Raw genomic sequence first — 23253 nt, 5'->3', positions numbered from 1 at the left:
CCTCTCCCTTCCTCTCTGAAATCAATAAAAACATATTTAAAAAGATAAAAGTAAGATTTTTGGCCTAATTTTTTATTTATTTATTTTTAATTAGTTAACATTCAATATTACTTTGTATTTAGTTTCAGGTATGGAGCATGTTTAGACAATGATTTTAACATCTTAACATATTTGGCTCCCTCAAGACTAAAGAAATAGTTTCACCACTTTTATTTAAAATAAAATCACCTACTTGACCCAACCTTTTTATTTCAAAAATAAAGGAACTGAGACTTAGAACTAAACACTGTGATTTCTCCAGCAACTTAGTCTCCTGTTCTTCCCATTGTGTAAAATCATCCCCCTACAAACTCTTTTACGTGTTTTTACAAAGTGAGTAGTTCTGATTATAAAGACCAATAACAACAATAAGGTATAAAGTAAACAAATAAAGGACAATCACAAACTGAGCACTACTGTACTAAAGACCAGTGGTCACCAACCTTTCGGACCTCACGGACCACAAGTGGTCCACAAACCACCAGCTGAAGACCACTGCTATAGACAATGTATTAAGTACTTAAATACATGCTTTCTCTAGGGATCCCAGATCTATTGTGTACTTGCTTTTAAATTACTTGCCTGAGGTTTTCTCATCCAAAGACAATATGCCACGGCTGGATGACTCAGTGGTTGGACCACTGTCCTGGTCTGGGTGACAGTCAGTGTTTCTCATGTCAATGCCCCCTCTCTCTAGAATCAATGGAGGCATATCCTTGGGTGAGGGTAAATATACACTAAGTGGCCAGATTATTATGATCTCTGAAAGCATAATAACCTAGCCACTCAGTGTGTGTATGTTTATGTATTAGAGGCCCAGTGCATGAATTCATGCATGGGTAGGGTCCGGCTAGCCTGGCCAGGGTGAGGGGACATGGGCGGTTGGCCGGCCTGTCTGCTGGGCAAACTCTTGGTTGAGGTGACAACTTGCATATTAGCCTTTTACTATATAGGATATACACTGAGTGGCCAGACTATTATGCTTTCTGGGACCATAATAATCTGGCCACTCAGTGTATATATACTAGAGACACTGGGGGTGATGGGGAGGATCATCCCTCAGCCCAGCCTGAGCCCTCTCACAGTCCAGGACCCCTTACTCCTCATCACCTGCCTGCTCACTGGTAATCGCTGCTCCTTAGAGCTGCCGCAGAGGCAGAAGAGACTCCCGCCAGTGCTGCTCCATGAGCCAGGCTTTTGGCTGAGCAGTGCTTCCCCTATGGGAACGACTGGTTGCTATGATGCACATTGACCACCAGGGAGCAGCTCCTGCCCCCGGTGGTCAGTGCACATCATAGCAACCGGTGGTTCTGGTCATTCTGCTGTAATGGTTGTTTAAGCTTTTATTATACAGAAGATATCCTATATAATAAAAAGGGAATATGCTAATTGACTGCCACACCCTCAAAGATGGCGGCGCCCAGTCCCTTCAGTCCCCCAGTTGCCCAGGACTGGCCCAAGGCGCAGGCAATCCTTGGATGGCAGCTGCCCAGGGCCAACCAAGGCTCAGGTAACCACGGCCAGCTGAGGCTCTCACTGCCGGCACTGGCAGCAGCAGAGGTGTGATGGAGGCATTACCTTCCCTTGATCACTGGGGTGCCTCTCGCCCCTGAGGGCTCCTGGACTGCAGGCTGGGCTGAGGGACCTCCCCTCCGGTGCATTAATTTTCATGCACCAGGCCTCTAGTCTATATAATACAACCCTAATATGCAAATAGGCCAAGTGGCAGAATGACCAAACAACCAGTTGCTATGACGTATGCTGATCCACCGGGGGGTATATGCAGACCATGGCAGATGTCAGCTGCAGTGAGATGGTAAGAGCAGGTGAGTGGGAGTGCCAGGCCAAGGCAGGGCACAGGTGCTGTCATCAGGGTAAGCCTCTACTGAAAATTCTTTGCTCCTACGTGCCATGGTCTCACCCGTTGCTGGCGCAGGCCCACTTGCACCTGCTGCCGGTGCCCGGTGCCAGCACCAATCGTTTAGTGCCATCAGCGGGTGTGAGAAGTGGCTTCCGGCCCCAATTGTCCCTCAGAGCTTCTCCACCTCTCCTTGCTCCTGAGGGGCAATCGGGGCAGCAGCCACCACTCGCACCCACTGATGGCACCAGCCCCGCTAGCACCCACTGCTGGCACCAGCTCCAATCACTCCACACGTGCAAGTGGGGCAGGTATCAACTCATGGGAGCAGCAGTGGCAGGAGAGGGGCTGCCGGCAGACAGGGGACCGGGGGCCCCAGTGAGAGGGGCCAGGCAAGGGCGCAGAGGATGGACCGGGACCTGCCCCTGTGCCCACCACAGCCTCACAGCCCACAATTCAAGTTGCATGAATTCATGCACTAGGCCTCTAGTGTAATATTATCTTAAATTATTTACTACTTTTTTTTGCATTTCAACTTGAAAGTTAGTTTCAATCAATAGTTTCAACTGTCTATTTTCTATACCTTTCAACTTGCAAGCATTGGCTATTTATAAATGTAATAGGCAAGTCTTTTCAATATTGTAATCCAAATTGATGTTCAAATTGTTAATCAAAATATAACCAAGAACAGCCCTGTAGAATGGCACTACAAAACAGCCTGTCTAGATAAACACTGATCCATTAATTGGTACTTGTACAATACCTGTATGAAGCCAGCTCAAAATTTCCTTTGTCTTAGGACCACATGAGAAAATGTTAAATACTTAATCTTAGTACTCAGGGACACATTATCTTTATAGTGCATTCCTGATTCTACAGACTAGGAACCTTTTCAAAAATAAATTGCCTTTCCCTAGCCTCTGTGGTTAGAGCATTGGCCCACAAACTAAAGGGTCATGGGTTCAATTCTGGTTAAGGGCACATACCTCAGTTGCACGCTCAATCCCTGGCATCTGGTCAGAAAGATCAATGAACAAATGAATCCTGACTGCCACACCGCCCAATCAGAAATTAATTTCATAACCCAGTTCCCTGAGGTAGGAAAAATACTCCAGAGAGAGGAATAGAACAAGAATCTTAAATCAATTAACAGGACAAGAATTTGCCCAGACGTTTCCCCCTCCCTCAAGAAAAGCTCTATACTATCCGTGACTACGCCTGTTTCGCAGGAGGGGTTACCATGAGAGTAAAGGTCTCGCTAAGATTCCTTCCATGTGCAGTCACTCCTATGCCTAGAACCCAGTTCCCAGACGCTATCTCTGGTTGCCTGTTGCTCTACCTTTCCAGAGAACTTTTCTCTATTACCCAGCTACCACTGGTGACCAAGACCATGTTCCCCACTCTCCAGTGGCTCCCATCTTGCTTAGATTAAAATGCATCCAAAGCTCTCACCTGGGCTCCAAGGCCCTCTGGACACTCACTGCTCAAGTTTATTTTATTTCTTTACTACTCTCCACTTTCTTGGCCAACATCAACCAATAAAATACTGGTACACAGAACCCTAGGAAAAGGAACTATTAGTAGTTACCAATCGAAGATTTTTTTGTTTTTGTTTATTCTGCTTTGTTTTTTAAAGGTAAAGTCAGTCACAGATTTAACCAAAAAGTAACTTTCTCAAGAGATGTTAGAGTACAATGAAAATAAGTCAGGTTTGAAATCTAATCCTACCATTTACCACCTGTGTGAATGTGGAGAAGTTATATAACCTCTCTCAGCTCATTTCCTCATAACAGCACTTACCTAATAGGGAGATAATGTATGTCAAATAGACTTGGCCTGGCATTTAATAAGTATTCAGTAAATGGTAGGTAGGCCTATTAAAGACTTCCAACTTCATGCAAAGATTTTCCTCTGTCAGACTGGTTAGTTGATTAAATGAGACACCCTGTGAAGTACTTAGCATAGTATATGGTTCATAATGGTTATAAACAAATACCGACTTTCCTCCCTCCCTCATAATGGTGGAAAAATTGCAGACTTCATAAGTTACCAATTGTATCAGTGTGCCCAGGCTTCACGCACAACCTACTTACCATTTAGGTAATTTAAGCTTTCAGTCAATGCTCTGGCTGCTCCCCTCAATGGTGGTTGTCCTGGAAACAGTCACTATCTTTCAATGGCAGTTGCCTCTTGACCTAGACAAAATAGAAACAGAAGAAAGAGATTGGTAAAACATGAATCACACCAAGACTGGGCAAGCTGAACCAAAGCCCTGCCCCAAAGACCATCACATACAGCACAGTGTCAGAAAAGAAACAAGGCAGAATCCGACTCAGCTGACTCTGAAGAAAGCTGCTCTTTCCCAGGGGAGAGGTAAAGTTGTTCTAGACTTCCCCTGTCCTATCAGATGATATGGTCTCAGTACAGACTACACTGTCTTTCCTTAAATTAACAGATCTAATACATCTAAAAATTCATATGACATCTTACAGCTGGGAAGGATCTCAGATATCAACTAGTTAAATGCCCTCATTTTTAAGAAAGGAACTGAATCACGCAATTGTTTAGAACTAAAGCTGGGATTCTACTTAAAAATAAGATGATCTGGAAAGTGGGTAAGAAAAACAAACATCACTTGGCTATCCACCACACCTAGGGAACATGTTATAAGTTTTATATAAGACAATATTACAGTTGTGTTACCCTTATAAAGAATCTAAATTTCAAGAGTCAAGTAACTTGTCCAAGGTCTTACAGCTTGTTAGTATCTAGGTAGTCAGAATTTAAGTCTATCTGACCTAAATTAAAAAGGCTCTTCACCATTCTCATTGGGTTGCCTTCTATATTGGGTCCTCAAAAGGGTCCCAAACAACCCAGAATCAGAGCTTCTCTGTCTGCAATCTCACCCTGCAGTTTTGTAATGAGCCTTCTTTTTACAAGAGAGCTGAAAAGTGTAATAACCCATCGGGTCTCACCCCTAATATAAGTTAGTGAAGATAGAAGATCTTCTGTCCTATCTTGAGGAAGAATGGAAAGACAGCTATGCCAGGGACAAAACTAAAGCTTTTGTATGTAGTCTTACACTCAAACTATCCCCCTCTCCTTTCATCGCAACTTCCCATCCCTCCCCTTCCATACCCGGTAGACCACCTTGACCGCCTACCAAGGATGCTGGTCCCTTAAATCTGATTCCCACACTCCCACCACCAATACCATAACACACACACAGAACGTATCCCTGCCTCTATCCCCCTAAAGAGCTGGAAGGCTAGAATTAAAACAGAGAAATAATAAAATGATAGTTTTTATGTTTAAAAAAAAAAAAAAAAAAGATGAGAGTCTGAAGCCTCAAGCCAATATGACCTGAAGGGAAAAGAATGATTAATAAGCAATGAAAATAGAAAAAGAGTCTGTATCAGGGACAGCACCCAAGGGAGGACCTTGGGTGAGTGTGGAAGAAGCTTTAGTTCTCTCCCACATATACTTTTATTTTTTAATATATATTTTATTTTATTTTTTATTTTTTTAACAGAGAAGAAGGGGGAGAGAAAGAGTTAGAAACATCGATGAGAGAATCATCGATCAGCTGCCTCTTACACACCCCCTACTGGGGATGTGCCCGCAACCAAAGTACATGCCCCCGACCGGAATCGAACCCGGGACCCTTTAGTCTGCAGGCTGACGCTCTATCCACTGAGCCAAACCGGTTTCGGCCCACATATAAACTTTTAAAAAGACTCAGTCTAAATAGAATAAGTGTGATTATTATTCAAACAGCTTCAAAAGTGGCCCACAGACTTTCGTCCTGCCCTCACCCATCACCTCTTTCCCCCTCCACCAACCTTACACATGCACACACACAATTTACTCCACATTGACTATAACTTCTCCCACATACAAATTTTGAACTCTAAGAAGTGGCCAGATTTATGTGCATGCCCACTAAGGTCTCTGCAGCCCTAACAGTGAAAGCAGCACCCCTATTGACAGCTACTGCCCCCACCACCTACTGCTAAATTTGCTGGCATATTACTAAGGCTCAGGGGCTATCCCCTCAAACTGGATAAAATGCACTGACAAAAATCAAACAGGAACTCTAGGTGATCCTCATTTGTTTTCAACGGTCTACATTCTCTCCTATTTCTCAGGGGTGGAAACAAGCAGCAAATTAATTCTTTCCTTTACTTCTGAATGACTTTTACTTCTTGCAGCCTCTGTGTACTAGGCTTCTGTCCCCAGAAACAAGAGGATGACTGTAAACATCCTTAAACTCTTTAGTGCTGCCCCTTCAGAGAGCGTTCCACCCAGGCAACGTCTCTGTGCTTGTTACTGTTGGTGGTGATAGCGCTGTGCGTGTTTCTGTGGAGAAGAGATGAAAGGACCCTTACAGAGAAGGAGAGCCCAAATGCCTCATTTTCCAAAGAAAGTAACTCCCAGAGAAAAGACTTACTTGCCCAAGGTTGCAAAGCAAGTTGAAGTGACTATGACTGAGTCCACCTGAATAAGCCACACTGAAGAAATGCATCCGTCTATCATTTGACTGCTGAAGATTAAAGCTTTCTTAAATACAGATCACTTTTGCTACCAAACACTTTGATAATAGATAAAAATGCTAGAAGGGAATTCTGCTTTCAATATTATCTTCCCACAGATAGCGACTATAAACTCTAGATAAAAAAAATTTTAACAACTGAAATTCCAATTTAATAAAAACAAACTCTAGATCCCCAGTCAGAGCGCATACAGGGGTCAACTGATGAGTGCATGAATAGATGGAGTGACAGGTTGATGTTTCTCTCTCCCTCTCTTCCTCTCTCTCTAAAATCAACAAATAAAAATTTAAAAATATAAAATAAAATCCTAGGCTGTCCAGAGGAACCAAAGACAGAGCACAGAGCAGCCAGAGATAATAAGGAGATAACAAAGAGCCACAAAAGGAGAATCCAGGTTCTATGTATAAACTCCACCTAAATTTCTAGCTGACCCTGAACCATATATGCACAGGGCAGAATCCAAGGACCTCAGCAAAGGATAAAAGAACTGGACTGAGATTTGAACTGCCACCCGCCACAGGTAAGGCAGGGTTTGCTATTTTAACCAAGTTAACTGTCTACTAACCAAGAAACCAGAGTCTCCATAACATAACATTCACATTCATTTATGTTCAGGATAGTAACCCAAATTACATAAAGAACTAGCAATTAAACCTCTCTGCAAGGAAAAAGACAATCAGCAGAGGGCAAGTCCAAGATGACCCAGATGTTGGAATTATCAGATAAGGATACTAAGCAAAGAAATTTTTTAAAAATTTAAAGTGGCAATTATAGAACACATTTAAAAAATTCTCTGAATGAGCTTAAGAACAGAATGTAATTGATAGAGAAAAGAGACACTGAAACTTGGAGATGAATCAATAGATATTATCTGAACTGAAATAACTCTGGGCATCTGCAGTGTCTAGAACCACCACGCTCAGGCCCTTCAGCTGAGTGTCCTCAATGACAACTTCACTTGCTGGTAACAGAAAGTCTGATCACAGAAAGAACCAGGATGACTAGGGATCACAGAAACCATTATCTTCAATTCTTTTGGACTGGCCACCCCTCATCTACTAATTAATCTCTTGAGGCATCCAGATATAAGCACAGAACAAAGTGTAAAGGTGAAAAATGAGATGGTAGGATAAAAGTTTAAATCTGAACTAATCATAATATCCGAAGTCCCAGAAATCAAATCTAGTGCCCATTGTGTATACTGAGAAGCAGGAAATGGTTGTTTTTTCCCCTATAATTGCTGAGGTAGCATCCTCAGGATTGTTCAGGAAAAAAAGCCAGAGGGATTTTAAAGTTTTTTCTGCCCTAAACAGTAACTTCACCCAAAAGCCAACCTGGTCAACAGGCTGATGGCAACCACTGGGTCTGGGCCTGCAGAGTGCAGCAGCTTGGTGAGAGCCAACCCGGGGTCACCAGGTTGGTAAAAGCAGCTCATCTGAATGCCACTACTGACCAGCTTCCCACACTCAAGGCACTTCCTGTTGGGGTTCAGAACGTCCCAGGTAAAAGTGGAGGCAGAAACAAGCTGCAGAAGACATGTCCATTTCTATTAGCCCCATCTTTTTCTTGTCTCCCACCTCCCACCCCACCTGCCCACAAGGGAAGAGAATCCAGAGCAAGTGATCTTTTCTGATTAGAGTGAAGAAAAGAAGAGGTACCCCCTAAATGTAAAAAAAAAATAATAATAATAATAAAAACTTGAACTCTGCCACTAACGTAGTCACAACTCAAGTCTTTTTTTTTTTTTTTTTTTTTTTTTTTTAATGCTCTCTGGGTCTCAGTTTCATCAGGTGAACAAAGGTCAATGAAATAACATCGAAAGTCCTTTCCAATAACAATATGTATGACATCCTGAGTTTCTGGTCAAGATAGGGGAGTAGGTAAACATGGCCACATCAAAATTACAACTAACTAAACTATAAAACCACCTACATTGAGAACTACCTGAAATCTGGCTGCACATAAGTCCTATAACTAAAAACATACAGAAGATACCACATCCAGACTTGTAGGAGGGGCAGAGACATGGAATAGGCTGAATCCAAACCCACAAGGTGGTTAAAACTCAGGAGGGCTATCTCAACTCGGCTCCAGAGGTTCCCCTGAGGAGTAAGGGTCGCAGTCCCACAGTGGGCTTCAAGGCCAAGGGTTCCAGGACTGGGAAGAGAAGCCCCCTAACTTCTGGCTGTGAATACCAGCCAAGACTGGCTGAGTAACACGGATAGCTGCTGGAGTCCGAGGCGTTCCTCTTAAAGGCCTGTACATGGACTTAACTGGACTCACTCTGAGCCCCCATACTGGGGGAGCAGCTCCAAAGGAGCCAGGGACAGATGGGGAGAAACTGAATTGCCTGGCTTTGAGACAAGGGCTGGAGGGGCAGCTTTCTCCCAGACAGAAGTGTTAGCACAAGCCATGGTTCCTTTGCTGAGCCTTCACCCCACAGAACTGGCAGGCAGGTGCCGTATCTGAGTCTCCATAAATGTGACTAAACGCTCGTTGCCTTGCCCCACCCCCTACTGATTTCCTGAGACCCCCACCCAAACTGTATGAACCCAGAGAGACCCACACCAAGACACATCATAATTAAAATGGCAGTGGTTAAAGGGAGAACCATAAAAGCATCAAGAGAAAATCAGCTATCGATCAGGGCACTGGTTGGCAAACTGTGGCTTGCGAGCCACATGCAGCTCTTTGGCCCCTTAAGTGTGGCTCTTCCACAAAATACCACCGCCCAGGCGAGTCTATTTTGAAGAAGTGGTGTTAGAAGAAGTTTAAATTTTAAAAATTTGGCTCTCAAAAGAAATTTCAATCGTTGTACTATTGCTATTTGGCTCCACTGACTAATGAGTTTGCCGACCACTGTCCAGTGAGTTCCATAAGACTGTCAGCTGATTTCTCAATAGAAATTTTGCAGACCAGAAGGAACTAGCACAAAATATTCAAAGTGATGCAAAACAAGAACCCACAACCAAAAATACTTAGCAAAGCTATCATTTAGAATCAAAGGACACATAAAGAGCTTCCCAGACAAGAAAAAAAGCTAAAGGAGTTCATCACCACCAAGCCAGTATTGCAAGAAATGTTACAGGTCTTCTTTAAGAAGAAATAAGTAATAATATGAATAATAAAATGGCAGTAAACATATATCTACCAACAATTACTTTATATGCAAATGGATTAAATGCTCCAATAAAAAGACAGAGGTGGCTGTCCCTGGTCAGTGTAGTTCAGTCGGCTGGACATTATCCCATGAACGAAACGGTTGCAGGGTCAATCCCGGGTGCGTGCAGGAGACAGCTGATCGGTGTTTCTCTCTTCCCCTCTCTCTCTAAAGATCAATAAAAATGTCCTCTGGCCGAAACCGGTTTGGCTCAATGGATAGAGCGTTGGCTTGGGGACTGAGAGGTCCCAGGTTCGATTCCGGTCAAGGGCATGTACCTTGGTTGCGGGCATATCCCCGGTAGGGGGTGTGCAAGAGGCAGCTGATCGCTGACTCTCTCTCTCATCGATATTTCTAGCTCTCTATATCTCTCTCCCTTCCTCTCTGTAAAAAAATCAATAAAAATATATTTAAAAAAAAAAAAAGAAAGAAAATGTCCTCTGAAGATTAAAAAAAAAAAGGGGGGGGGGCCCTTCCCCCACCACCATATGACAGATGAGCATGCAGACTAAGAGACTGTGACTTTCTTAGGAAACTAGAAACAAACAGGACTAGAATCCAGTAGCCCCATCTCTAAACTTCAGGGTTTTTTCACCGTACCTAACAAAGAACCAAGAGTATAAGCAAGACTGGAATAGGAAGGAGAGGGTGTAAGAACTTTTAAGCACTTTGGAAGCACTATTAATAAATAATTGGGGGGAAAAATTAACAATTGATAAGACTAACCTTTGTTTAGGGATCATTTAAAAGAAGGTTCTCAAGAACCAATAGTTGGCTCTACTGTTACCTTTCCTAACAAGTAGCCTATAACTGAGACTAGGCTTCCTTGGCGCGTGGCCCATGTTCATGGCATTTAGTACAGAACCACAGGCCTCTCCTCCCCCACCTCCCTCCACTCTGAAAAAGCAATGAAAAAAAAAATATCCTCAGGTGAGGATTAACAAGAAAAATTTTCTTTTAGTTTGTTTTAAAAAGTCTTTGTTGGTATATAAACTACAACCTTTCCTATCTATTATGGATTCAATCCCTTCTTAACTTCATATGCAAATATCCACATTCTCTCTTACATCATCATTCTCTTTAACTCATGCCCATCGTCATACAAACATGCTACTTGAAGTGTGGTCCACAAATAGCAATGGCTCACGAAATGTTACCATTCGTAGTACAGAAATCAGAGTAAGCATTTAGACAGTTGTGTAGCAAAATGACACTGCTGCAACATCCAAACAGATGATCAGAGAACTTCTCAAACAGGGTCTAAACCTGTAAGAGAGTAATGCATTCACATAGTAAATCACAGGTGGAGTTAGTTACATGAAATCAGACATAGTAATCTCAGACAGGTTAGGAACAAATTAACTGGTCCTGCATCACATAACGAGAAACTGTCCCCTAGAACAGTGTTTCTCAATACTGAATGTGCATGCAAAGCAGCTGGAGGGAGAGGAGGATCTCATTAAAATGCAAATTCTGATTCAGTGGGTTTGTGGTGGGACCTGAGATTCTATATTTCCAACAGGTTCCCAGGTTGAGCCAGAGGCCACATCTGAGAATCAAATTCTAGAATTTCCCATCTTGAGAAAAAAAAAAAAAAAAAAAAACTCTTGGTCTCACATCTTCCAGCTACTTCAGCCCCAATGTCTCTGCTTCTCTTTATAGCAAAACCTCCTGAAAGAGTATATATCTATACTCTTCATTTCCTTTTTTTAAAAATATATTTTTATTTCAGAGAGGAAGGGGAAGGGAGAGATAGAAACATCAGTGATGGGAGAGAATCATTGACTGGCTGCCTCCTGCCCACCCCATACTGAGGATTGAGCCCTCAATCCAGGCATGTGCCCTTGGCCAGAATCGAACCCAGGGCCCTTCAGTCCGCAGGCTGGTGCTCTATCCACTGAGCCAAACCAGCTAGGGCTATACTCTTCATTTCTTTACCTCTTATTTTTTTAGTTCATTCCAATCAGGCTTCTACCCTCAACACTCCACTAAACTGTTCATCAGAATCAAAAGCCTCAGTGTTATCAAATTCTGTGGTCATTCAGTAACCTCTAAACAGCATTTAACACAAATAGCCAGTCTTTCTCCATCCCACACTTTCTTCTTTAGTTCCAGGTTATCATACTTTCCGGATTTCCTTCTTATTCATTGGCTCACCCTAGTCCAATAGTCAGCAAACTCATTAGTTAACAGAGCCAATTATCAACAGTACGACGATTGAAAATTCTTTTGAGAGCCGAAAACCGACTTCTGCGCATGGGCCACGAAGTTTTAATTGCACTGTTCATGCAGACCCCCATGTGGTATTTTGTGGAAGAGCCACTCTCAAGGGGCCAAAGAGCCACATGTGGCTCGCGAGCTGCGGTTTGCCGACCACGGCCCTAATCTTTTATGCTGGCTTCTCTGCTTGACCAGGGCCGGTCTGAGGACCTCTTTTTGGTATCTGTAGCCTCCCTTATGTGGGTAATCTCATCCAGTCCCACGACTTTTAACCTGTTAACCGGGGAGTTCCCTTTTTAATGACGCAATCTGTAACGGGCGCATACTCTTTCACTAGGACGTGTCAGTACGTCACGCCCGGAGGACATAATTTCATATTATTTTTTTTATTTATACTTAATGAAAATAAATGAAATATATATTTTATTTATACTTAATGAAAATAAATGAAATATATAATATATATATATAAATATATATATAAATATATATAATACAAAATTACAAAAGAATACCGACAAAAAAAAAATGGACACGTTGAATTAAAAAATTATAAATTTTACAAACAATGATAAAAATTATATAAAAAATAGCCGAAACCGGTTTGGCTCAGCAGATAGAGCGTTGGCCTTCGGACCTAAAGGTCCCGGGTTCAATTCCGGTCAAGGGCATGTACCTTGGTTGCCGGCACATCCCCAGTGGGGGATGTGCAAGAGGCAGCTGATCGATGTTTCTCTCTCATCTCATCGATATTTCTAATTCTCTATCCCTCCCCTTTCCTTCCTCTCTGTAAAAAATCAATAAAATATTTTTTTAAAAGATTACAAAAATATATACCGTCCCTCTCGGGGCGCAACATACGGTGTATTTCAAGGACGTATTCATACGTCCTACCCGTTCCCGATATTGTTTACGTTTGACGTATTTATAGGTCCCGCTTGGTTAACAGGTTAATATCAGTGACCTCCAGATTTTTATCTCCAGCAATAGTCTCTATGAACTCCAGAAGCATATCAAACAGCCCACCTGACATCTCTACCTAGATGTCTTAATCGGCATCAAATATCCACATATTCTCATGTTCTCAATGGTATTTACCTCTACCCTTCTCTCCCCAAACCCATTCCTCTCCAAATCTCCCGTCTCAGTTCACAGCGCCACCATTCATCAACTTGCCCAGATGAACTTTCTGGCATCATTCTGAATTTTCCTTTCACTCACACGCCACATGGAAAGCCATCAGCATGTCTTACCAACTATTTCCAAATTCTCTTCCATCTATCCCTCTGCTCTCTGAACCCCCCTATTAATCACCCTAGTCCAAGCTACTGAACTTTCTCACCCTACTTCCTACAATAGCCTCCTTAAACCAACCCCCTGCTATCAACTGCCCCATATAGACCACTCTCCAAACAGGCAAATTAAATTCCTAAAAATCTATCCTGATTAAACAAAACAAAATACTTCTAACAGCTTTCCCTTTCACGTAGAATAACCCAAAGTCCTCACTACACCAGCCTCCAAGGCCCTACATGACCCGGCCCCTAACTACTTCTCTGTCCTCATCACTACCAGGTCTCCTCCTCACTTCCTGTTTCTTGTACACACTGTATTCACTCTTCCCTTAGGGCCTTTGCTCTGGTTATTCCCTTTGTACAGCTGGCTCCTTTCTGTCAATGAAGGGTCATCTTAAATTTTACCGCCTCAGTAAACACTTGAACAGCCAATGTAAAGTACCTCTCAACCTCTAAAATATCACCCCGGTTTATGCTCACTTTAGCACTTAACCCTGTCTGGTATTTTTTCTATTTGTTTATTGCTTGTCTCCTCCTCCCCATCCCTATCCCCACCTTCTATTTAGCTTATCATTGTATCTCAAATACCTGGGTGACAATGATCTAAGATGGAGACACAAATTTGAGTCATATGCATAGATGTGAGGTTACTAGTCAGTGAGGTGGATGAGATCACTCTGGGAGAGTGTCTACTATGAGAAGAGAGGAGGGCCTGGGAGAGTAGAACGTTTAATAGTCTAGAAGGGAGGATGAGCCTGTAAAAACAACAGAGTAGGAAGAAGAATAAGACACTGTTATGTTACTGGAGCTAAGAGAAAAGAGAGTTTCTAGAAGGTGTCAGCTTCACTGAGAAGATTAAAGACTAACAACGTCTTTTGAATTCAGCTTCATGGAGGACATCAGTGAACTTACTATGAGGTGTTAGAAATGAGAGGGGCAGAAGCCAGACTGGAGCAGATAAGAGGAGTGAAACAATGAATACAGACAGCTTTTAGAAACGTTTGGCTATTTGAAAGCAAAAGTGATGGATCAAAGAGAATGCAGGGCTGAGAGACTCTTCTGTCTGTTTTTGTTTAGTGGGGGTACTAACCTAGAAGTGCAACATGTATAAGTTGCAAGTTCCAGTAGTTCCAAGCCACCCAAAGGTCCCAAACCTCTTTTTTCTCACATCCAGCTCAGACTGCCACTTCCCGTGGACTGACTAAAATACCCAGAGCCTCAATCCAGAAGTCTCGTGTTTATACAGAAATCTCCCTTACAACAGTGGAAGGTAAAAATCCCTTGCATACACTTTCCCTTGGTGCTATCAGGAACAGAATACAGGGCTGAACATACTAAGGGCCAGAGTCATCAAGGTTTTCTGTTGCCATTTTAATTTCAAAGACATTTCGGGGGAGTCACTGTTATTTCTACCCCTAGTAAGAAGTTTCTTTCCATTCACGACCTCCACAGAATTTCCCTGTTTCTATGCCACACTCCCTCTCCTCCCTCCATGCTACCCAGGTCACATACTATAGTGAAAAGAACACAGATGGTCTCAGAAGCCAGGGAATCTGCATTCTCACTAACAGCTTGGGTGATTAAATGTTACAACCTCAGTTTTTCCAAGTGTATATCTATCCATATAAAAGTCTAAGTGACTGTTAAGATCAGAACTACCGGTCGCTACGACGCTCAACACAGGAGCTGCTCCCTGGTGGTCAGTGCGCTCCCGCAGCGGGAGCATGGCTCAGCCAGAAGCTGGGCTCACGGCTGGCGAGTGCAGCTGTGTGCGGCAGCACTACAGGGCCGTGGCGGCGGCAGGCGCAGCGGGGCAGGGATGAGCAGCAACAGGGCTGCACCTGGCCCCAGCTGGGGCGTCTCCCCAGCCGCCTGAGCTTCAGCACTGCTATATCTCCCCCACCCCTGAGGGGTACTGGATTGTGAGGGGGTGCAGGCCACCTGTGCACAAATCCATGCACCAGGCCTCTAGTAGATTATAATATCTTCATGGGTCTGATATAAGAATTATATGAATATATACAATAAGTGCCTAAGTACATAAGGCCTTGCATAAAATACATTCTATAAGTGTTGATTCCATTTTCTTCATCACCATTCTGATTAAGTCTTACTTTCCTTCCACATTTTTATTTAATTTCACTTTCCCTCTGTGTACACTCCTTCCTATGTACCAGGAAGCCCTTGAAAAAGAAACTTTGAGAAATTAACTTACGCAGTTCCAGCAGAAATGATTTTATTTACGGTATTTTTTTTTTTTTAAAGAAGAGTACTTTTTTGTTGTTTTAAATATATTTTATTGATTTTTTACAGAGAGGAAGAGAGAGGGACAGCGAGTTAGAAACATCGATGAGAGAGAATCATCAATCAGCTGCCTCTTGCACACCCCCTACTGGGGATATGCCCGCAACCAAAGTACATGCCCTTGACCAGAATCGAACCCAGGACCTTTCAGTCCACAGGCTGACGCTCTATCCACTGAGCCAAACTGGTTTCGGCCAGAAATTATTTTAAAGAAATACTAAAATAAGTGGTTGAGTGATGGGGCCAGAGGTGTAACCAAGTAGCATCTGAAAAGGCAGGGATGATACCCAAAATCAGAAGAAATAGGCTCCCTGCCAGGTTCTCTGTGTCTCCCCTCACCCAAGTTCCATCCTGTAGCTATGACACTTATTTTTATCTCATTCTTTTACTAAGTCATGCTTAACAACAAGTCTCAAGTCAATGTCTTCAGTATTAAAAACAAATAAAACAGTATTCACACTCCACACATACTGAGCAGCACAAAGGGCAATGGAAGCCTGTCTGAGTCCTAGTCTTGTCTCTTTGGTTTACGGGTTCTGTGACCCCTGTAAAAGTACTCTAATTCCGAGAAGGTTCCTCATTTGGGAAGCAGAAATGACAATATGTACTGACTACAAGATGTGCCTGGCTGGTGTAGATCAGTGGTTGAGCATAGGCCCACGAACCAGGAGGTCATGGTTCAATTCCTGGTCAGAGCACATGCCCTGGTTTGGGGCTTGATCCCAGTAGGGGGTGTGTTGGAAGTTACCAATTGATGTTTCTATCTTTATATCCCTCTTCCTTCCTCTAAAATAAATAAAAATAGACCTGACCAGTTTGGCTCAGTGCATAGAGCGTCGGCCTGCAGACTGAAGGATCCCAGGTTCGATTCCGGTCAAGGGCATGTACCTTGGTTGCGGGCATATCTTCAGTGGGGAGTGTGCAAAAGGCAGCTGATTGATGTTTCTAACTCTCGTCCCTCTCTCTTCCTCTCTGTAAAAAATCAACAAAATATATTAAAAATAAAATAAAATAAAATAAAAATATATTTAAAAACATGATTATTGTTATAAGTATATACAGAGTTTATCTTTGACCAGCTTTGGCATTAGTTTTATTGAGAATAGTCCTCAGTTCTAGAATACTCTATGACCCAAGGCTACCTGTGTCTAATTCAAGTCCTCCTGTCCCTGACAGCTGAGAAATTTATACTTTTGAATTTCACTTGATTCCCTTTTCTTAGCAAGGTTCTTGAACTTCTCTCACTAAATGGCTCCATGTCCCAAAATGGTAAAGACTTCTAGTCCTGATGATGTCCAAGAGCCCTTTTTTGGCTCTAACATTCTCAGTCTCTCCATCCGATGCTCCCAGAGCACTTTGTCCACTTAAGCAATTTCCAGGCTACTTTGCTTTACAGTTTATCTTATATATTACCTCATAAGGAGAACAGGTGGTTGACTTACTGAATTTTATATTCCCCACAGGACTTAACATGGAAATTTGTATACAAGAAGTACTCATGAAATATTGGTAACTGCTTGATGCTAATTTCTAATTTTTTGTACCTACTATCCATGCCACATGATAATTATAGACTACATCTATGCTTTTATGATCCTTTTATACCTCCATAGACCTGGCACAGTGTAAAAAAAAAAAAAAAACAGTTAATATTTTAAAGACCAGTGACTAGTTCATTTCTTGATCAAGGTGAAAAAGCCATTCCCAAGAGATGAGTATATCCACCAAAGACATATACAAAACTAAGAATGTTCATGGCAGCTTTGTCAAAAAGCTATAACCGTCCCACTTATCCATCAACAATGAATAATACTTGTGGTACACCCAAACAATGAAATATTACATACTACTATATACAATATAGATGAATATCCAGATATAATGTTGAGCAAAAACTCCAGACCCAAAAGAGCTTATGTTATTTGACTCTATTTATATGAAACTCAAGAAGAGATAAACTAATCAATGGAGATGGAAGTTAGAATAAGTGGTTACTTGAGCATCCAATATTAATGAGGAAGAAGCGTGATGGAGCATTCTGGAGTTCTGGAAATGTTCTGTATCTTGATCTCATGCATATCTTGATGTCAGTAGTCTTTACATGACTGTATACATAAAAATTCATTTCTGAAAATTTTGTGTATTATACTGTAAGATATATCGCAATAAATGTATAAAACAAATATGGAAGAAAATCAGAACTTTAGTTATCAGTATTTTGTAAAAGTATTAGAAGCCATTCTAATATACAGCCAATGATAAGAACTACTCTTCTATCTCAACAAGCTCAAACTTAAGAATCCCAGGTCTTCCTACAATAGTAACTGTGAAATAAGGTAATAACAGAAGCTTGAAAAGATGGTGAAGCAGCCTAGCTGGTGTGGCTTAGTGGTTGAGTATCAACCCATGGACCAAGAAGTCACTGGTTCCATTCCTTATCAGGGCACATGCCTGGGTTCTAGGCTCAATCCTAGTGGGGGGAGTGCAGGAGGCAGCCAACTACGATGGTTTTCTCTCATCAATGTTTCTATCCCTCTCCCTATTTCTCTAGCCTCCTTCTCACTCTAAAAGTCAATTTTAAGAAACATATTTTTTTCAAAAAGATGGTTGAGCAGGAAGAGAGGCACCTCTTTGAAATGAGTAAGGATCCAGGGCGAGGAGGAAAGTCAAGATCAGTGCTGATGGAACTAAGAACATAGCTGAAAGAGACAATGAGTAGTATAACAACTCAGATTCCAGTTCCAGCTTTACTACTGACTAGCTATGGTCATGAAGTCAGGCAAACTGCTTCAGTTCTCCAGGCCTCACAGCTTGTAAACAAGATCTCCCAGTGTGTAAACAATGTGTGGAGAGGAAGTTGAGAGGAATCAAGTAAGAACAGGCCCTTTTGAAAGAGCAAACCACTTATTCTGCAGTATAATTATCTACTTATTTATCTCCCCTCACAAATCTTGAGCTCTTAAAAAGTCAAGATTATGTATTTCATCTATGAATCCAAGCATATGCAAAGAATGTGGCACAGTTCAGTAAATGTTCAATGGCTAAATAGCTGAAAATTATGAGAAGTACCTTATTTATGTATACTTATATCTATAATAATAAAAGAGATATATGCAAATCTAACAGCAGAACTGCAGAATAACCATCCAGACAACCTTCTGGACAAAGCCAGGGCTGCGAGGGCCTACTCTTGCACGAATTTTATGCATTGAGCCTCTAGTAGATTTATAAGAAAGAATAATTCATCTTCCACATGTACACCCCTTTCAAATAACATTGAAAAAATACTATTTTTCTTATTAATACCAACTAAAGGAAGTCCAGAATCATCAAAAAGACTCCTTAGAATGTCCTACTAGAACCCTCAGAAGTCCATGGCTCTTCCTCCTCCTCCTCCCTAAATAATATATACTTCCTGATAATAATATCTAATACTTACATATTATTTCATAGTACAAAGTGCTTTTACTACCATACTCTCAACTCATCCTCGCAACAATTCTATGAGGAGGTATTATCAAATCATTTTATATGTAAAGAAACTGAGGCTGGTATTTTAAATATTTTGCTGACCTAAAGCAATGCTACAAGCAATTAAAGAAAACTTGTACTTTCATTTGTAGCCTCTTTCTTCAGTGCCCAAGAGGAAAAATAGGAACATTACCCTCCCCTGGCTTCCACAAGAGATGAATTAGTCACTAACTGTTTTTGCTTTATTGATCTTACTATTAAATTTTCCTTATTCCCATGAAAATCAGTTATACAGATTATTTAAGCAAAGAGATCAGGCCAGCTCAAGAAGAAAAATTCCAAAACTATGAACAGCCACATTCAAAAGCTGTTGGCTAACATTCTTGTGTATAAAGCTAAAGAAAAGAAATTAAAACTTGCTCTCACAGGGAGCTATAAACATTACTGACCAAGTAGCACTTAGGTAGTTAGTTATGCATAGCTGACTTAGTTTGTACTTTTATTTTTTCTTCAATAATTTGTACTGTCTATTGTCTTCCCTACACCATTACAAATTCTGCAAAGGTCACATCTTAGGAAGGTCTATCTCCTGTAAATTCATATATAGTACCCAAACTAGAATGGACCACTAGACATGTTTTACTGACCCAGTAATCCATATAAACTGCCTTTCCCAAAATTAAAAATTATAATACTTTGAAAGTAATCAACAAGTTGGCATTCTTCCACAGAATTAGTATATATAAAATCTAGTCTCTAAGAAGCAAACACCAAAGGACACTTAGCACCTACCTTCATGCCAGGCACACATTTGATGGGCACTTACAAAGGTATGCCAAATGGATGGTAACTAAGAGCTTAAAATCCAATAAAAATCACTTAAGGCAGAATAAAATAACCAAGAACCAAGAGATGGGTAGAGAACTGAATAGGAAAAACAGCCAGTTGGAGTCTAAGGCAGTTCCACCCAAAGTCATGCTTGGTGTCCCAAAAGGGAACACTGGATTTAAGCACCTCATTACACCTACAGCGGAGACCTGTAGCCCAAGTGCATACACTAAGGAGGGGTCCACCAGACAGGTTTTCTCTTCCATGAGCATCTCAAGCAGCAGCAGCTCACCCCTTCCCCCCAATTACTCCACACCACCAACAGTGCTGAGGCCCAGCCACAGGGCTGCAGGAGTTAAGCCAAGTAGTACTAAAAGTTTTTTCTGGCACAAGCTTAAACCGATTAGTTTAGGTTACAAACACAACTGCAAGATTCCACTACACTGATGAAATTACTCTTTTTCTGCAAACTAAAAATAACCTATTTATCAAATCAAGAGCATTCCTCAAATATTTTTGTTCTTTCAGCAACTCAAAGTTCCATTTTCTCAAATACTTCATCTGGAGTGTTTTATTGGATCCAATTCTCCCCACATCCCCCCAGATTCCCCACTTCTCATCCCAATCCTATGAACACAGCAAGATATCTAAACCCCGTTCCTAACTTCAGCTTATAAAGTTTCTTTTCCAATAACAAACATGGACAAAGCTTTGTGGTTCTTGCCTTGTGCAAAGCCACAACTGGAAGACCGGCTGAGTTGCAGCAAAGAATAATGAAAAGCAAAATGAAAAAAATGAAGGACAAGACAGGGCATGATCAGGAAGTCAGCTAAATGCTTTTCATTCAGGCAGGAATGAAAGGAACCCCACCCACTTAGAATAGGGCATTCGGGTGAATGGTTTCCAGTACAGGCAAAGCCAGACTGTACTTTATCACCTTATAATACAGCCATCAAGCCTGCTCAGGGAGACTCATAATCAAAGAGCTCTGAACAGCCTACGAGAATCATTATGCTAAGGTTGAAGTGGCAATTTCAAGGGAAAACAACTCACATAAGTTAAACAAATCAAACCTCTCAAACCTCAACTGCAGATTTTCTAGTCATGAAGAGTTGAAGGGGGCTCAAATCATACCACTAGGAAGTTCCAAGGAAGCTTGAATTCCTGTTCTCAGTAGCTCTCCCGGCCTGGAAAAGCCAGCACTCTTTTCCAAAGGTGGAACACTCTGAACTTTGAACTTCCTTATAGTAGTCCCTTGTTCCTTGAAATAGCATCAGAAGAATGCCACAATACTGTGCCACCTCATATCAGCGATTCTGACCCTTTTTCATCTCATGACACACATAAACTAGTTAGTAAAATTCTAATTTAAAAAAATAGGTATTTTAATTCGTTCATACTGGACAGCTATTGTGTTGGCTGCTCTCATTTTTTAATTGACAATCTAAGGGAAATAAATTATTCCCTCACCATTCAGGTATTGTATGTTTTAAAAATTCTTGTGGCACAATAGTTGAAAATCACTGTCCTATACAGATCTAACAAAGCATTTGCTAGTCTAGAACAGTTACTTGAGATACACATTAACATACTTCCCACAACTTCCAAGACTTCAATAACCTTTATTTTTAATCGTTTACCATCTGTTTAAGACAAAAGAAATAAAAAACCTGGCTTATTTATACAAATCACACTCTCAAAAACATTACTCCTACAAAAAAAAAAAATAAAAAATAGCCTGAGACCACCCAAGGTGTACTGTGGTAGCAGTTCTAATGCAGAATCTATTCTGTGTGTCAAAGCAAACTGCAAGCTGTGGCCATTCCTGGATTCATGAAATCAAAGAGAATCAGAGCTAGAGAGATCCCTGGATCAATTATCATCCAGTCCAGCCTTTCACTTTAAAGATGGGGGAAATAAGGCCCAAAGAGAGGAAATGGAAACTTGAAGCAAAATTGGGCCTAAGACTTAGAATCCAATCCACTCAAGCCTCTTCTGCCACACTATACCTCTTGTGAGAATAAGTTTACTAGAGTAAAGTGACTAAGGAAGAGGAGAGGAAAGAAAATACGTATACAAGAAAGTTTATTCTTGTATACAAGAAAGTTTATTCTTGTATTGTTATTTATTTTACTAGAGGCCCGGTGCACGAAATTTGTGCATGGGGGAGGGGGGTCCCCTCAGGCCAGCCTGCACCCTCTTCAATCTGGGAGCCCTTGAGGGATGTCTAACAGATGGTCCGACATCCCTCACAATCCAGGACTGCTGGCTCCCAACTGCTTGCCTGCCTGCCAGCCTGATCAACCCCTTACCACTCCCCTGCCGGCCTGGTTGCTCCCAAATGCCCTCCCCTGAAGGCCTTGTCCCTCCCAACTGCCCTCCACTGCTGGCCCAGTCACCCCTAACTGTCCTCCCTTGCCAGCCTGGTCCCCCACAACTGCACACCCCTGCAGGCCTGATTGCCCTTAACTACACCCCCTTGCAGGCTTGGTCACCCCTAACTACCCTCCTCTACAGACCTGGTTACCCCTAACTGCCCTCCCCTGGTCCCTTCCAACTGTCCTTCTCTGCTAGCTATCTTGTGGCAGCCATCTTGTGTCTACATGGGGGCAGCCATCTTTGACCACATAGGGGCAGCTATCTTGTGTGTTGGAGTGACGGTCAATATGCATATTACCCTTTTTATTATATAGGATTATTTTCCATATGAACAACTGTAAACCTACTTTTGCCCCACCCTGTACTTGGTACCGTTCCAAAAGACCAACTCCTTGTGAACTCTCCTCCTCCTCTGCTGCTTTGCAGTGTGACTCAGGGCCAGTTATTGTTCCTCCCCATCTGCCTTAATTTCAAGAGTTATTTTAAATTTTACCTAAGTTCTACTAAAAGAAAGATATAAATTGCCGTTCACACCCTAATAGGGCCTCCCAAATACTGGAAAGGCAAAGTCAAAAACAACCAACAGCATAAAATGACTACAAGAAACCTCTGAACAGAAGAGAGAACATTCTTTGGGAGAAAGGGAAACATTTATCATATTTTCTTCTATAATTAAAAAAAAAACAACACTTTTTAAAAAATTTATTGATTTTAGAGAGAGGAAGAGAGAGAATATTGATTTGTTGTCCCATTCATTTATGCATTCATTAGTTGATTCTTATATGTGTGCCTTGACCAGGAATTGAACCCACAACCTTGGCATATTGGACCAATGCTCTAACCAACTGAGCTACCTGCCAGAGCCAAAAGGGGCACATCTTTTTAAATATATATATATATATAAACACACACACACACACATATATATACACACACACATACACACACACATAATATATATATACACACACACACACATATATACACACACACACACACAATACATATATATATATATATATATATATATATATATATATATATATATATATATATATATAGAGAGAGAGAGAGAGAGAGAGAGAGAGAGGGAGAGAAGGGGGGGGGGGGTAGGGAGAGAGAGGACACCAATAGGCTGCCTCCTGC

At 41.6% G+C, this 23253-nt stretch overlaps 1 protein-coding gene across 6 annotated transcripts in view; it reads right to left on the bottom strand.

Annotated features, from left to right (window-relative positions):
• LUZP1 (leucine zipper protein 1) overlaps positions 1–23253 on the bottom strand; it is a 73139-nt gene that overhangs the window by 12007 nt on the left and 37879 nt on the right. For 5 of the 6 annotated variants that reach the window (XR_014794200.1, XM_084874869.1, XM_084874868.1 and 2 more), the window contains exon 2: positions 3991–4092. The gene's annotated coding sequence lies outside the window, so the exon portion shown is untranslated. Of the gene's footprint in view, positions 1–3990; positions 4093–13382; positions 13497–23253 lie in introns of those variants that run through there. The other variant, XM_084874867.1, reaches the window with a different exon arrangement.

The sequence above is a fragment of the Pipistrellus hanaki genome, assembly GCF_964339955.1.
Source record: "Pipistrellus hanaki genome assembly, chromosome: 2".
Taxonomy (NCBI): domain Eukaryota; kingdom Metazoa; phylum Chordata; class Mammalia; order Chiroptera; family Vespertilionidae; genus Pipistrellus; species Pipistrellus hanaki.
Note: the sequence above shows the minus strand (reverse complement) of the source record. Positions and strands in the feature narration are given on the sequence as shown.